Raw genomic sequence first — 15,745 nt, 5'->3', positions numbered from 1 at the left:
CTTCATTTTTCATATATTAACTTTCAATAAACTATTGCGGTTTAATCGAAGATGAATAAAAAGGAGTTATTGGGAAAGGCTTCTAATTTTAAATCACAATAAGCCTGTTATAATAAGGACAATAAGGTCAATGCCTATACTTTTTATTTCTACTATAAAATGCCACAATACAAAAGACATTTTTCATAACCTAAATTTTTTTTTAGATAGTCTCACTTTGTCGTCCTCGGCAGAGTTGTGTGGCATCATGCCTCACAGCAACCTCAAACTCTTGGGCTCACATGATCCTCTTGCCTCAGCCCTCTGAGTAGCTAGGACTATAGGAGCATGCCACGAAGGCCGGCTAGTTTTTTTCTATTTTTAGTAGAGATGGGGTCTCACTCTTGCTCAGCCTGTGCTCAAACTCCTGCGCTTAAGCAATCCACCCACCTCGGCCTCCCAGAGTCCTAGGATTACAGGCACAAGCCATGCACCCAGCGAAAATTCTAACTCCCACTTTTTTCCATAAGCATTATCGAAAATTCCTGTTATTTTGAGGTTCTGGATTAAATTGTTTAGGAAAAAAATTTAGAATGTTACCAAAATTAATGTAATTTCTGATTTTTAAACAAGGACAATGCTTACAAACACATTTATAATCTCAAAAAAAATAATGCATTTTAGGCCAGTGCACTAGGATCACCTGAGGCCAGGAGTTCAAGACCAGCCTGGGCAACATAGCAAGACTTCCACCTCTACAAAAAATAAAATATTTTAACAGGTTAACAGGACCGATTTTAAATTTTCAGCTCTTATTTATATTTTTCACTTTTCCTTGGATCTCTGTTAATTGTGTACCAACTAAAATAAAGCATACTTTTTAAAGCTTCAACAAGGACTTAAAGAAATAAATGGAACAGAGAATTTGCATTGGCAGAAAAGAAAGAAAGAAGAATGGGACTGACAAGGATGGCACGGAGTGAGGCAGAGCCTCTGGAGATGTTTCATCCTTAATGAAGAAGTAAAGTTGAAGGCCATCACTGAACCGGCTGGCGTGAGGGCTTTCCACAAGCCGCAGGGACACCTGAGCTGACATTCTCCGCGGCAGCCTGAGCTCCCAGGGCTGTAAGCGGCACTCACTCCCAAAGCAGCCACCACTGTCAAGTTTACAGAGGGCGGGAGGGGAGACACCAGCAACAAGGTGTTTCAGGTGCTGAGATAAGTGACCCTCTGCAAACAGCGCAGCCTAATCATTCGCACCCTCATATTAATCTGAAATAAGAAAAAGTCACCTAATGTGTTCAGGCCAAAATCAGGTACAAAGCAGACAGTTGTGCATTTGAGTGGAAGACGGCACAGGAAGTGCCTCACAGCCTGAATGGAGGCACAATCTGTAACTACACAAAAGGCGGCTTCTTGCCTCTCTCTGAGGAGCTGGCCAGCTAATATTTTCTTTCTTTTTTTTGAGATAGAATCCCACTATGTCACCTTCAGTAGAGTGCTGTGGCATCACAGCTCAAAGCAACCTCAAACTCTTGGACTTAAGCGATTCTCTTGCCTCAGCCTCCCAAGTAGCTGGGACTACAGGCACCATAACACCCGGGTATTTTTTTGTTGCAGTTGGCATTATTGTTTTTAGCTGGCCCGGGCCAGGTTCGAACCCACCAGCCCCGGTGTATGTGGCTGGCGCCGACCACTGTACTATGGGCACTGAGCCCCAGCTAATATTTTTTAAGAGCCATTTAAGTAACATATTCAGACTTAATAAACAAGTCTATTTGGCTGTAAGCCTGGATGGCATAGCTTCCAAAGCCGGGTCCTGTCATGCACCCTTGGAGTTACGTAAGAGCTCCCGGCCCTGTCCCAAAGGGGGCTGTCACGGCGCTGCCGCTTCCTTGTATTTATGAAAGAAAATATTGTGTTGGGCAAGATTCACACTGATTGACAGTCCCTCTCTAGAAACGTGTTACACCACGTACATATAAAGGATAATAAGCAATTTAATCAGATCAACATCCTCTCTATAGAAAATTATACCTTTCAAAGTTAGTAAAAAAACAACATTCCACATTGGTTTGCTCACTACGGATGACCTTATAGAACATGTCACGCAGCGTAAGCCTTCACATTCCAGCACAACTGGAATTCCAACAAAACTTGCACACACAAGTCAGCAAGCCCCACTCACTCGATCCCACAAATAGGCTTTATTCTTCACAGTGAAGTCGTCGATCTAAACAAATAACCAGTATGGGGGGACTGTTCAGAATTGGTTCACTGCACCCTAAGAAATTATATCCCAGACATCCAAATTAATTAAGCACCAAAAATAACGATATCAGCCATGGAGTCCTGAGGGCCCATTCTGCATCATCAGCTAAGTTAGGTATATTATTTCATTTTAACCCAAACACACCCATAATTTAAGAGTTCAACTTTACAAAAGTAGAAAGTATAAACTGAAAAATATAGATTCTCTTATATTTTAGAAAAGCTTTTATATTTTCAAAGAAGAAGCTGTTACCTGGAGTTAAGATAAAGTTCTCAAAATGCAGTTACAATTTTATTATGTTCATATACTTATTTGGAACCTCAGAACAAAAGTTAGATACCTCTGAAAAAGGGGTAACTAAAGATAATTAATGTATTTCCTTTAAATATCTTATGGGAAAAAAAAAAGAATAAATTTACCTTGTCAAAAGTAAAAACCAAAGGAAAAATCATAGTATGACTAACAAATCGGAGATGCTTATTTGAAAACGGAATGCAATTCTCTTTTGCTAATTTCTTACTATTAAAGTCCAATGAACTTCAGAAAGGAAAGTGACAGTCTCCTATTTCAGCCAAGATATTTAAAATAATCTTTAACCTTGGCTCAGGCTCAAAGGAGTAGGGCGCTGGCCCCATATACTGGAGGTGGCAGGTTCGAATCCAGCCCCAGCCAAAAACTGGAAAAAAAAAAAATCTTTAACCTAAAATATGTGCTTCCCAAAGATAGAAGCTAACACTTTAAACACAGTGGTAATTCAGTCATCTGCAAAATTCTGGGTCAGCAATTTCTCCATTATAAGGAAAATCTGACAGTATACGAGAACCCAATTGTCATACCTGTGGTTTAAAATGAAAATTCCCTCCACTCCACTTGAATAATCCTTTTTCTCCTGAATCCCCACAGGCCTCTTTTCTTTTTCCTGCTCTATTTTAAGAGAATATTTGGCCCCTGGCTCAGTTTAGTGAAGTTCAAGGTCATCTGAATATATCTTTGGAATGTTGATGCTGGATCTACTTCCCAATCTAGGTTATGCCACTCTTCTTGTTAAGAATTTTAATATATGTTTAAATCATTATGGCTACATAGAAACCTTACCTGGAAGATTTACTGGAGTAAAACAAAAGGAAAAAAAATTTTTTTTCTTTAAAGCTTTCTAAAAAACATAACAGAAAACACAGCATAAGAAATGAACAGAACCAAACAGTAGCTCAAGCACTGCACTAGGCAGTGAGGGGCACAAACCAAAGATCCCGTGTACGCCTGGATCTGGAGTGACTCACCCAACTAGAAGGCCCTCCCTCCTAAACTGTCCTAGGAGAATGTGATAAAGAGTTCCAACCTGGTACGAATACAGTTATTACCAGAAAAATAAAAGATTACCTTTTAATACATCAAGCTTCTGAATTAATGCCTTGTACTTGAAGCTATAACACTCACACAGGAATCAGAATAGGAGACAAAACGAGACATACAGAGGGCAGAGTGAGAAACTGAGACCTTTCTCCCGTCAGGTTTTTTCTCCATCTTTACTACTTACATCAATCCTATGTCAAGCACAATGTTCCACTGAAGACAATTTATCTTTTAAGCCTTTCATAAACCTGTCAAGTCAGGAGCTACATAGCTTTTATAGAATCTCAGTTTTAAAAATAAAAACTTTTCGAAAGAGGGAGGGGTGGGGGTAAGGAAGAGCAGAGAGGGAAGGAGGCGGGGGGGTGGGGTCTTGGTGTGTGACACATCTTTTGGGGACAAGACAGGATCGCAAGAGGGACTTGACCTAACAAATGCTATCAGTGTAGCCTGGATTCTTACACCCTCAGTGAATCCCCAACAATAAAACAACAACAACAACAAAAATAAATAAAAACTTTTCATCACTCCAAACTAAACACCTTATGATAGAAGATCATCATACCAAGATAATTTGATTTTTTTTTTAAGATGGAGTCTCACTATGTCACCCTCAGTAGAGTGCCATGGCGTCGCAGCTCACAGCAATCTCCAACTCTTGGACTTAAGCAATTCTCTTGCCTCAGCCTCCCAAGTAGCTGTGCCTACAGGTGCCCACCACAATGCCCAGCTATTTTTTGTTGCAGTTGTCATTGTTGTTTAGCAGGCCTGGGCCGGGTTCAAACCCACCTACCTCAGTGTATGTGGCTGGTGCCTTAACCACTGAACTATGGGTGCTGAGCCAATAATTTGATCTATAAGCACCTACTCTAATGTCTCAAAGTTAATTTTTTAAAACTTAAAATCACATTTCAGAAACTAAGACTCAATGTCCTAAATTTAACCTTAAGCAAACTCAAAATTTTCATTAAGATATTTTTACCTAAAAATAATACAATGAAAACACTTTTCATTTGTTAACATTCTTTAAATACCAAAAATTTGAAATATGACATTGGAAAATTTACTTTTGAAATAGGCTTAAAAGGTTTAGTCTCTACAGCATATCATATAACAAAAATAAACTCCATTTAGTATGGAACCAAAAATCATTAGAATCACCCAGACCTTTAAAATTTTTCATTAATATGTATTAGGACAGCAAGTGCAGCAAGGCTATAACCCTAGCACTCTGGGAGACTGAGGTGGTAGGATAGCTTGAGGCCAGGAGTTCAAGACTAGCCTGAGCAAGGAGAGAGACCCATCAGAGAGAGAGAGAGAAAGAAAGAAAAGAAGGAAAGAGAAGAAGAGAAGAGAAGAGTAGAGAAGAGAAGAGAAGAGAAGAGAAGAGAAGAGAAGAGAAGAGAAGAGAAGAGAAGAGAAGAGAAGAGAAGAGAAGAGGAGAGGAGAGGAGAAGAGAAGAGAAGAGAAGAGAAGACCTAGATGTCCAAAAAAAAACAAAAATTCTACTAGGGCGGCGCCTGTGACTCAAAAGGAGTAGGGCTCCGGCCCCATATGCTGGAGGTAGCGGGTTCAAACCCAGCCCCAGCCAAAAACTGCAATAAATAAATAAATAAATAAATATAAATTAGCTGGATGTGGTGGCCTGACCCTGTAGTCCCAGCTACTTGGGAGGCTGAGGCAAAAGGAAAACTTGAGCCCAGGAATTGAAGTTGCAGTGAGCTAGAACACTACGACACTCCAGCTGGAGCAAGAGAGCAAGGGCCTGCTCAGGGAAAAAAACAAACTATGTATTAGGAGACAAAAATAGTCATGTAGGCCACGGCTCAGTGGCTTATGCCTATAACCCCAGCACTCTGGGAGGGTGAGGCAGGTGGATCACCTGAACTTTAGGAGTTCAAGACCAGCCCCAGCAAGAGCAAGATCTCACCTCAACTAATAATAAAAAAACTAGCCGAGTGTTACGGCAGGTGCCTGTAGTCCCAGCTACTTGAGCGGCTGAGGCAAGAGGATGACCTGAACTCAAGAGTGTAAGGTTGCTGTCAGCTATGATGATGTCACAGCACTCTACCCAGGGGGACAGAGTAAGACTGTATGTCAAAACAAACAAACAAAAACAAAAAGCCATTGATGGCTGGATATAAACCTTACCTGGAAGATTTACTGAAGTAAAGTGATACAAAGAGATTAAAAGTTAGATTAATACCTAAAAAAAAACACATGTAAACAAATCTATAAAGACCCATATTCCTTATAATTTCAGAGCTATAAATTCATGACCATACTATAGTAACTTATAAATGAGTTTAAGTCTCTTTGTCTAAGAAGAAAGGAGAAAGGGAATCAGGGATGAAATAAGAGAGAAAAGGCCAGGCATGGTGGCTCACACCTGTTATCCCATCACTCTGAGAGGCCCAGGTGGGTGGATTGCCTGAGCTCAGGAGTTCGAGACCAGCCTGTGCAAAGCCAGACCCCGTCTCCACTAAAAATAGAAAAACTAGCAGGGCACCGTGGCTGGTGAATGTAGTCCCAGCTACTCTGGAGACCAAGGCAAGAGGATCACTCCAACCCAGGCATTGCTGTGACCTATGATGCCAGGACACTCTATCCAGGGCAACAGAGTGAGACTCTGTACCAAAAAAAAAGAAAAAAGAAAGAGATAAAAGAGATAAATCTATAAGGATGATAAAAAGAAAGTACATAACATCATTCTGCAAGTTGTAGGCAATAAATGATAGCACCCTTCTCTTCACAAAAGAAACATACTTGCTGGCACTGTTATACTAACAAAATCAAGTATGAGAATCCAGTATACTAAACTTGTCAATATGCAGACTATTATATTTAACCTAGATGCTAAGAAGTTAGCCAAGTGGACATTTAGTCTGCAAGATATTTCAGGTAAAAACATTTAAATATGCTACATATTTGTGATTTTATTGGCCACTTTTTACTACCATGGTAATCAAGTATTTAATACTCCAAATATACCAGTGTTCCCAGCAAGTCTGATACTGCCATATAAACATACTTTTGTCAAACCAGTGCAAAGAATATAAGTATTGTTTGATATGCACTGAACTTGCTTCAAAAGGCAAGTACAATTTTTTTCAATCTCTAAATGAGGTCACTCATTAAAAGTTTTATTCAAGATTTTTTTTATGAGAGATTTTAATGACTGGTCCACCACAGGCAACGCTCTCTAATCTATACAATTCATAAATATCTATTGAGTCCTACCAGTTATGAAAATGAAAAATGCATGTTTCTTCACACTCCAAATAAGTACATGAGTTGTTTTCATACAACACAGACAATGATAAATCTCAGACTGGCATAACAGCAAAGGAAAAAAAGAGTACATAAGTAAAAAAAAAAAATAAAAATCAATCAGAATGAGGGGTTCTAACGATCAGGTGAGTGATTGTGGGTGAGGGGGAGAGAGGCAGAGTTGTCATAATGAAAGATGGAAAATGAAGACAAGTGGTAGAAGGTAGAAAAGTGTCAGTCTCCGCTGACAAAGGAAGTCTCTGGAGAGCAGACCTTTACGCCCAAATACTAAAACTTCAATTCCAGGTGGGATCACATTCTTCCACAATGAGGGAGCCACCGTGAGTTTTTTGAGAATGGAGGTGACATGAACAAACTGATGATTTCCCAAAGTTACCTTCTGAAGCAGAACGGATGGGGAATACGAATTAAAACAGGGCGGGATGAATTTTGATTGCATTACTGTACACAGCTATGATTTAATAAAAACAAACTAACAAACAAAAAATCTATCCTGGCAGGCAAGAGGTATCTTTCTGAAGTCAGTGGGTATATGAACAAAGATCTGAAATAGAACTAAAAGTACTTTGCAACTGAGCAGCAGGCACCATCACCTTTCACAATCCCCAGGACAGTTTGCCAAGCAGCTGCGGACCAACACCAAACCAGGCATCCCATTTCCTAGAAACTCAACTTCTTTTCGACCTGAGGATCCTTCCACAGACTGTTTCCTGTGTCTGGAAAGGGACACCCTGATTTTTTCCCACCAGGCTACTTCTAACAGCCCCTCAAATCTTACTTTAAGTGCCATTTTCTCAAAAAGGCAATGCATAACCTCTCCAATCGAATAATATGTTCCAACCCTTAAATACCTGGAATATTTCACCATACATTTAGACAAGGGTCTGTCGTGTGTGTGTGTGTGTGTGTGCGCATAATATCCCCCCAGTAGACTATTCTGTGGGAGTTGGGATTATGACTATTGGTTACCTGATGCCAGTCCAGTACTTGAAACCTGGCAGGTGCTCAAAAAATATTTGCTGCATTAAGAATAAATAAAGCCACAAAAAGTCACTTCGGTTTCTTAGCTGGGAAAATGGTAATGCCATTATTACCTGATAAAGGAACACAGGAACGTCAGGTTTTTTGACTAAAGTTGAACTGTACCTGAAGCAGGCGGAGTCTGAAGGACCAGTGGCACAGGCCTGAGGAGTGTAAGGGGGTCACGTAGCCACGATGACTTAGCCAGAAGGATAAGCCTCACGGTAAAGAAAACGATGGGAGGAAAATGAAGTAGGTTCAAAGCAGATTAGAGAATACCTCTATTTAACTGTCAGGAAGGAGGAAACAAACAGACAAAAGGTTGATATTTATAATGTGTAAAGAACTTATGAAACACAAAACACCAATAAACTTGGAGAAAAGGGGGCTCAAGAAATGAGCAATCAACAGAAACATAAATGCAGGTGCCTCTTAAACCATACTAAAAGGTACTCAGTGTCACTCAGAATGAGAGGTAAAAATGAACAATGAGATTCTGTCTAGCAAAAATCCCCCAAAATTTGACAAAATATTCTGTTGGTAATATTATGTATGGACAAATAGACACTTATATGTTACTGATGGGAATGCAAAAAAGTACAACTCTTACATGGACCAATCTGGCAAAATACCTAATAAATTTACATACTCATTTACTCTTTGACCCTGCAATTCCACTTTTAGGAACTTGTCCCAAATATACAATGACAAAACAGAAAGACATATTTCCACAAGGCTATTCACTGCAGTACTATTTATGTTAACAAAAGATCAGAAATAATCCAAGTCCCCATCAATTGGGAACTGATTAAATAAATTACGGCACATTCACTCGATGAGATATTATGTAGCTATAAAAAGGAAAGAGGAATGGACTGCTAAGGAGAAAAGCAAGGTGTGTGGCCGTCTACCATTTATATAAGAAAGGCGGCATACAGATGCATGACCTGCTTAATTTTTTAAAAAAGAAAAAAGAACAGAAATGAACCAAAGTTTGAGAATATGATTTCCAGGCTGGGCTCAACAGCTCATGCCTGTAATCCTCTAGGACAGCAGTTCTCAACCTTCCTAATGCCGTGACCCTTTAATACAGTTCCTCATGTTTTGGTGACCCCCAACCATAAAACTATTTTGACCCTTTAATACAGTTCCTCATGTTGTGGTAACCTCGAACCATAAAATGATTTTTGAAATAATTAGCAACAAAAATCATTTTATGGTTGGGGGTCACCACAACATGAGAAACTGTATTAAAGGGTTGAGGCATTAGGAAGGTTGAGAACCACTGCTCTAGGAGAATTGAGGCAAAGGCAGGAGGATCACTGGAGGTCAAGAGTTTGAGATCAGCCTATGCAAGAAGGAGACCCTGTCTTTACTAAAGATAGAAATATTAGCCAGGTGGGTAGTGCACGCCTGTAGGCCCAGCTACTTGAGAGGCTGAGGGAGGAGGTTTGTTTGACCCCAAGAGTCTGAGGTTGCTGTGAGTCATGTCACCCATGGCACCCTAGGCCTGGGTGACAGAGTGAGACTCTTATCTCAAAAAAAGGAAAAAATAGGATTACTTATAAGAAAATAGAGATAGAAACTAGACTCCTCTGAATATTTCTTATTTTGTGGATTTGACTTTGTAGTCATGAAACCATTATAAATGATAATAAAACAAAATTACATTTTAGAACAATTAAAATATCAAAAATAAAATAAATGAAGGAAACATGTAACCAGTTGGTGGCATAACTAAACAGAGAACAGGTGTAAAGACGGACTTAACTCACGTCTGCGAGGTGATCCCCTTCCTGCTGTCCATCATCAGGCACCAAAAGCAGCCGAGGCCCATATTCATAACAGTACTATTCACACCAGCCAAGGGGCGGAAACAATCCACATATCCACCAGTGGATGAATGAAAAAAACAAAATTTGGTATATAAAATTTAAAACTATTTTAAACTGCACACGAACGTCATGGATACCCTATATAATACATACAATGAATTATTCAACCTTAAAAAAAAATAAAATCCTAGCACAAGCTATAACACGGATCACCTTGAAGACATTATGCTTCTGTGAAATAAGCCAGTCACAGAAGGATGGACACTGGCTGCAGGATTCCACTTAAGGAGGTAAGTAGAGGAGTCAAGTTCACAGAGATAGAGAGCAGAACAGTGGCTGTCAGGGGCTGGGGAGGGGCAAACAGGGAGTTACTGTTTAGTAGGGACAGAGTTCAGTTTGGGAAGGTGACAAGGTTCTGGAGAAGGATGAAGGTGAAGGTTGCACAACAATGTGAATGTAAAACACCAGTAAATTGCACACTCGATACGGTTAAAATGGTAAATTTTATGTTGGGCTCATTTTTCCACAATAATTTTTTTAAAGAATGCAGCAGGTGTGATGGGCTGTCTCCCCAAGAATAGGTTACAGAAAGACCCTCGCTTCCATCCCAAACACCCTTTCTTCCTTGCTCATGTTGTTAGCTACCCTTTCTTTGGAGGGTCTCTAACCACAAGAAAGGACCTGAGACCTATCAACAATTATGTGAGTTAGCTTGAAAGCAAAAGGCTCCCTGTGCCCCTCCTAACTGAGTCTTGGGAAGAACGCAGCTCCAGAAGATACTTTGATTGCAGCTTCATGATAGACTGAGCTAGAGGCTCCCAGCTAAGCTGCATCCAAAAGAAACTGACCCACACCAGCGGTGAGATAATGTTTACTGCATTAGGCCACTAAGTTTGGAGTGATTTGTCACACAGTAGAACCAACAGACACAATGTGTTGACTAAACACTGCTAGGGAAATATGTGCTAAATCCAGAAAGAACAGCAAGTTCTATTCCTGAGTTTGCACACGAACTTTATGGCCACCCTGTATATCCACCAGAAAACACTGCATGTATCTACCAAAAGACATGTGCAAGAGTTACACCAGCACCCAAACTGAAGCCACCCCAATATTCTTCAACTGGAGAACGGATAAACTACATGGTGGTATTTCACACAATGGAACCCTGCACAACAACGCAAAAGAACTGTTTCATGTAAGATGAGTGACTCTCACAGAGGTATTATTTAGCCAAAAAAAAAAAAAACAAAAAAAAAGCCAGAGACAAAACTTTTGTTGGTACTGCTATTCTGAGGTTGTCAGAATGAGAATACTATAAACAAAAACTTAATGTTCTAATTATATTATTCCTGGTTGTCATTAAACCAGGATTCTTAGCTGAAAGACATGGGTATGAAAAAAGATTAAGTGAAAGTCTTAAGCTAAAAAATGGGCCGTACGCCAGGCGTGTTGGCTCCCACCTGTAATCCCAGCACTCTGGGAGGGCGAGGCGGGTGGATTGCCTGAGCTCAGGAGTTTGAGACCAGCCTGAGCAAGAGTGAGACTGGTCTCTAAAAACTAGTTAGACTTTGTGGCTGGCACCTACAGTCCCAGCTACTTGGGAGACTGAGGCAAGAGGATCGTTTGAGCCCAAGAGTTTTGAGGTTGCTGTGAGCTGTGACGGCGCCATGGCATTCTACCCAGGGTGACAAAGTGAGACTCTACCTCAAAAAGAACGTTAAGAGTCAGGATAAACTCATGGAGAAGTCTATCTTTCAAAAAATTTTTTTTTCTAGACTTGACTACTAAAAACACCTAGAAATAATGGTCAGTCCAGTAGCAATGAGAGTGCCTGAAGCCCAGGCCGCAGCCTTGAAATTCTATTCCCCAGAAAGGGATCAAGTATCCTTGGAGGAATGTACATGAGCCTGGAACTCCATGTCATACCAGATAACCAGGAAGTTATCAAAGAAGCCGTACTCCTAGCCGATAAATAATACACCGGGAGCAGTTTCTCTTTATAGAACAGAATGCCCAGCCAACTAATAAAAAGAAATCTGTGTTGAAATATCACTACTTTGCAACCCCTACTTGATTTAAAGGACCCACAGCAGGGGGTCCGCCACCTGTTTCTATAAACCAAGTTCCTCTGAAACACGGCTACCTTCATTCGTCACTGTTTGTCTACAGCTGCTGTCCCTTTACCAGCAGCAGACTTGTAGTTTGTGACAAAGGAGACTAGATGGCCCACAATGCCTGCACTATCTGCCCCCTTACACAAAAAATTTCCTGACTCCTGATCTAAAATAAAGCATTGAGCACCGATGACAATTATCAGCACAAAAAAGAGACATCTAGATGTTGTGCACACTAGACAATTATCAAAAGACACCCTCTGCCAAAAGAAATGTTACCTGCACGTGATCCAGTCTCTACACCCAACTGCCAATTAACAGGCAATACGAAGGAGTATATTCAATCACCTCCCAGGACTGTCATCAGGAATCCCCACACCTATAGGACAACACCCTCATTTGTTCACCAAATAAATTTTAAGAACTAAGAGAGAGAAGGCAAAGTGAGAGAAGGGAGAATGCTCAACAGAAAAGTCAACCAACTGCAATGAAGGAGGGGGTTATCTAGATCCAGAGCCAATCAAATCAATGGCTTTTGATATGTATGAGAAAAGGAGAATTAACACTGGATATTTTATAATATTGGAATTGTTCCTTTTTTTTTTGAAGAATAATGATAGGCTTGGGCTCCCATAGCTTAGTGAGTAAGGCACTAGCCACATACACCAAGGCTGGCGGGCTCGAGCCCGGCCCGGGCCTGCTAAACAACAACTGTAATCAAACAATAGCCGGATGTTGTGGTGGGCGCCTGTAGTTCCAGCTACTTGGGAGACTGAGGCAAGAGAATCGCTTAAGCTCAAGAGTTAGAGGTTGCTGTGAGCTGGGACGCCAAAGCACTCTACTCATAGTGACACTCTGTCTCAAAGAAAAAAAATAATAATGATTTGTGCTTTTATTTTATTTATTTTTTTGCAGTTTTGGCCAGGGCTGGGCTTGAACCCGCCACCTCTGGCATATGGGGCCAGTGCCCTACCCCTTTGAGCCACAGGTGCCACCCTGTGATTTTATTTTTTAAAAGTGAGTCTTAAAGGTACATACTGAAATACATATAAATAAGTCACACAATGGTTAGGATTTCCTTTAAAATAATATAGGAGTGGGAGGAAAGTTAGTGGGAGATTGATAATGATTTGGTCTTGATGACTCTTGAACCTGCATATGAATACAAAGGGATTCATGATATCAGTCTGTTTAGCTTCACGCATATGTTTTAAATTTTCCTTGGCTTGGCAGCCATAGCTCAGAAACTAGGACACTGGCCCATACACCAAGCCAGGCAGGTTCGGGCCTGAGCCTGCTAAACAGCAATGACAACCGCAACAAAAAAATAGCCAGGTGTTGTAGTCCCAGTTACTTGAGAGGCTGAGGCAAGAAAATCGCTTAAGCCCAAGAGTTGGAGGTTGCTATAAGCTGTGACGCCACAGCACTCTACCAAGGGCGACATAGTAAGACTCTGTCTCAAAAAAAAAAAAATTTCCATTATAAAAACTTAAGACAAAATATTTATTTTTCAGACACAAGGAAAAAAACCCTAAAGTAAATAGAACACCTTCCTTCCAAGGCCTCAGATGACAGGAAGTAAGAAGTATACAAAATCCTGGGGGACTCCTGGTTTATTAATTGGTTTCAGCTACTCCCAAAGAATCATATCTGTCTCCCAAACTTGTTTCAAAAATTATCTTTTTATTTGAGGCAAGAGAATCGCTTAAGCCCAGGAGTTGGAGGTTGCTGTGAGCTGTGACACCACAGCACTCTACCGAGGGCAATAAATAAAGTGAGACTCTGTCTCTGAAAAAAAAAAAATTATCTTTTTACAAAGGGTCCCAGAACTAGAACCACTGGTCTAAGATGTAATGACCCTGGAAAATTATCAAGGTAAAAATACTGGATGCTACACAGGTCAAAGAAACACAGAGAAAGCCATGAACATGACACAGACGGGGTCAGAAAAAGAACGTCCCAAGTCAAACAGAAACAAAGTCCTGGGCGCCCACAGGACAGAAGAGAAGAATGTACAAAGGAAGGAACTTCGAAACAGGAGGATGAACTGACCAATGTTCAGACAGTGGAGAAATTATTCATGCCTCATAATTCAACAAAAACAGACCAAAAGTATCTCCCAGTCAGCTTAGGAAAGAAAATATATCCTTTAAAAAAAAAAACACCTTGTTTCAGTTATAAAGTGTTAAATGTAAGAAAGCACCAAAAAATACCCTTATGAACCATTAAGTCTAATTCACTCATTTCATAGATGACAAAACTGAGTTCCATTAAGGCTCATTCAGTGGCAGTCGGGAATACTATACAATTAGAACTGGAGCGAAATTGTACCCTGCCTGCCTCTCCTCCTCTCCTAACACCATGTTTTTCCACTTGGTAACTGACTTCTTCATTATACCAAATGCCATTCTATGTTTTCATTCATAAACAGTAAGCATCTGGTAAATACTTGCTGACTGGCTCAAAATGAGCCAACTTCAATCATAAAGGTCTCCCACGTCAGCAACTTGTTCTGCTCAATAAACGTTACTCCTCTGCCCGCCACCAAAATGTGTTCTGAGTAAATCTCAAAGCTGCCCAGAAAACTTGGCTTACTGGCATCTATGATTAAAAAAAAAAAAGTTAGAAGAAGAAAAGGAACACATAGGACCATCCTATAAAAAGAGCTGACCTCTGTCAGCATCACCATAAATGTAGACATAATTTGGGCTGGGCTCACATCTGTAATCTCAGCACCTTAGGAGACTGAGGCAGGATTGCTTGAGCCCAGGAGTTCAAGACCGGCTAAGATAACATAGTGAAACCTGTCTCTACAGAACAGTTTAAAAAGTAGCTGGGTGTGGTGGTGTGCACCTGTAGTCCCAGCTACTTAGGAGGCTGAGATGGGAAGCCCAGGAGTTGGAGGCTACAGTGAGCTCTGACTGTGCCACAACACAGTGAGACCCTGTTTCTTAAAAAAAAAAAATCAAACCATAATTTGCAATCATCAGGAAAAGGATGTTCTTGATCCAATGGGCTCAAAGTCCCTAAAGACATGGAAAAATAGTAACAGGACAAACTAGCTTGGCCTGACAACAATGGGTGATGGAGAACCTAAAAAGCACAACACATGTTTGTATTTGTGCTTTACAAGTATTGCGTGTTCTCTTGTACTCAGAATGTAATATAAAGAATGTTCTGAAGCCTCCAAAAGCCGATGTTACCACTACTTTTACATGTAATTTAGGAAACATTAGCAAAAAAAAAAAGTACAGAAAAAGAAGGTGATCCAAATTAACAATTGTTTCACAAATTTCTATGATTCTCATTCTTTTTTAAAAGCTGTACATACCTTACCACTTAGAAATGGTTATTGAGGCACAGAGTTTGTAGAAAAGAGACCAACTTCGGAAAGGATCCATCTAGGAGCTTTTTCAACTGGAGCTTGCACTTCACAGCACTCCAGTAGGTGCCCCGGCGCACAGCAGTAGCGGTTCCCGGGGTGTGAAGCAGAGGATGGAATGTTACAGGCTACAAGGTAAAAATAGGGGAAAAGGGTTGGTTAATAATAGTAGCAGCCACGTTTAAAATAAAAGTTAACATTTTAGCAGCACCCATATAATGTATCACTAGTGAAAAGGCAGGTAGTTCCACTTCCAAAAATACATCCAAGAGAAATGAAAACAGAGCACATAAAAACGTGTATGCAAATATTCATGGCAGCGTTATTGATAACAGCCCAACGGATGAAAGAACCCAGACGTCGACCAGTGGATGACATGACAAAGTGTGAGAGGCCCCATTCCCCAGGTAGCACCCTGACATACCAAGGAGAAAAACACCAGTGCAAGGGCCAACATGTATGAACCCTGAAAACCTAAGCTCAGTGAAAGCAGTGATAC

The 15,745-nt window shown here is 40.5% G+C and overlaps 1 protein-coding gene across 12 annotated transcripts in view; it reads right to left on the bottom strand.

The window, feature by feature from the left end:
- The window catches only part of FRYL (FRY like transcription coactivator), a 267,043-nt gene that overhangs the window by 203,078 nt on the left and 48,220 nt on the right, over positions 1 to 15,745 (bottom strand). The window contains exon 2 of one of the 12 annotated variants that reach the window (XM_053577717.1): positions 15,196 to 15,374. The exons of 9 other annotated variants lie outside the window; for them this stretch is intronic. The gene's annotated coding sequence lies outside the window, so the exon portion shown is untranslated. Of the gene's footprint in view, positions 1 to 9,687; positions 9,711 to 15,195; positions 15,375 to 15,745 lie in introns of those variants that run through there. 2 more of the 12 variants (XM_053577718.1, XM_053577711.1) reach the window with 2 other exon arrangements.

This window comes from Nycticebus coucang, chromosome 23, assembly GCF_027406575.1.
Source record: "Nycticebus coucang isolate mNycCou1 chromosome 23, mNycCou1.pri, whole genome shotgun sequence".
In the NCBI taxonomy this organism is placed as follows: domain Eukaryota; kingdom Metazoa; phylum Chordata; class Mammalia; order Primates; family Lorisidae; genus Nycticebus; species Nycticebus coucang.
Note: the sequence above shows the minus strand (reverse complement) of the source record. Positions and strands in the feature narration are given on the sequence as shown.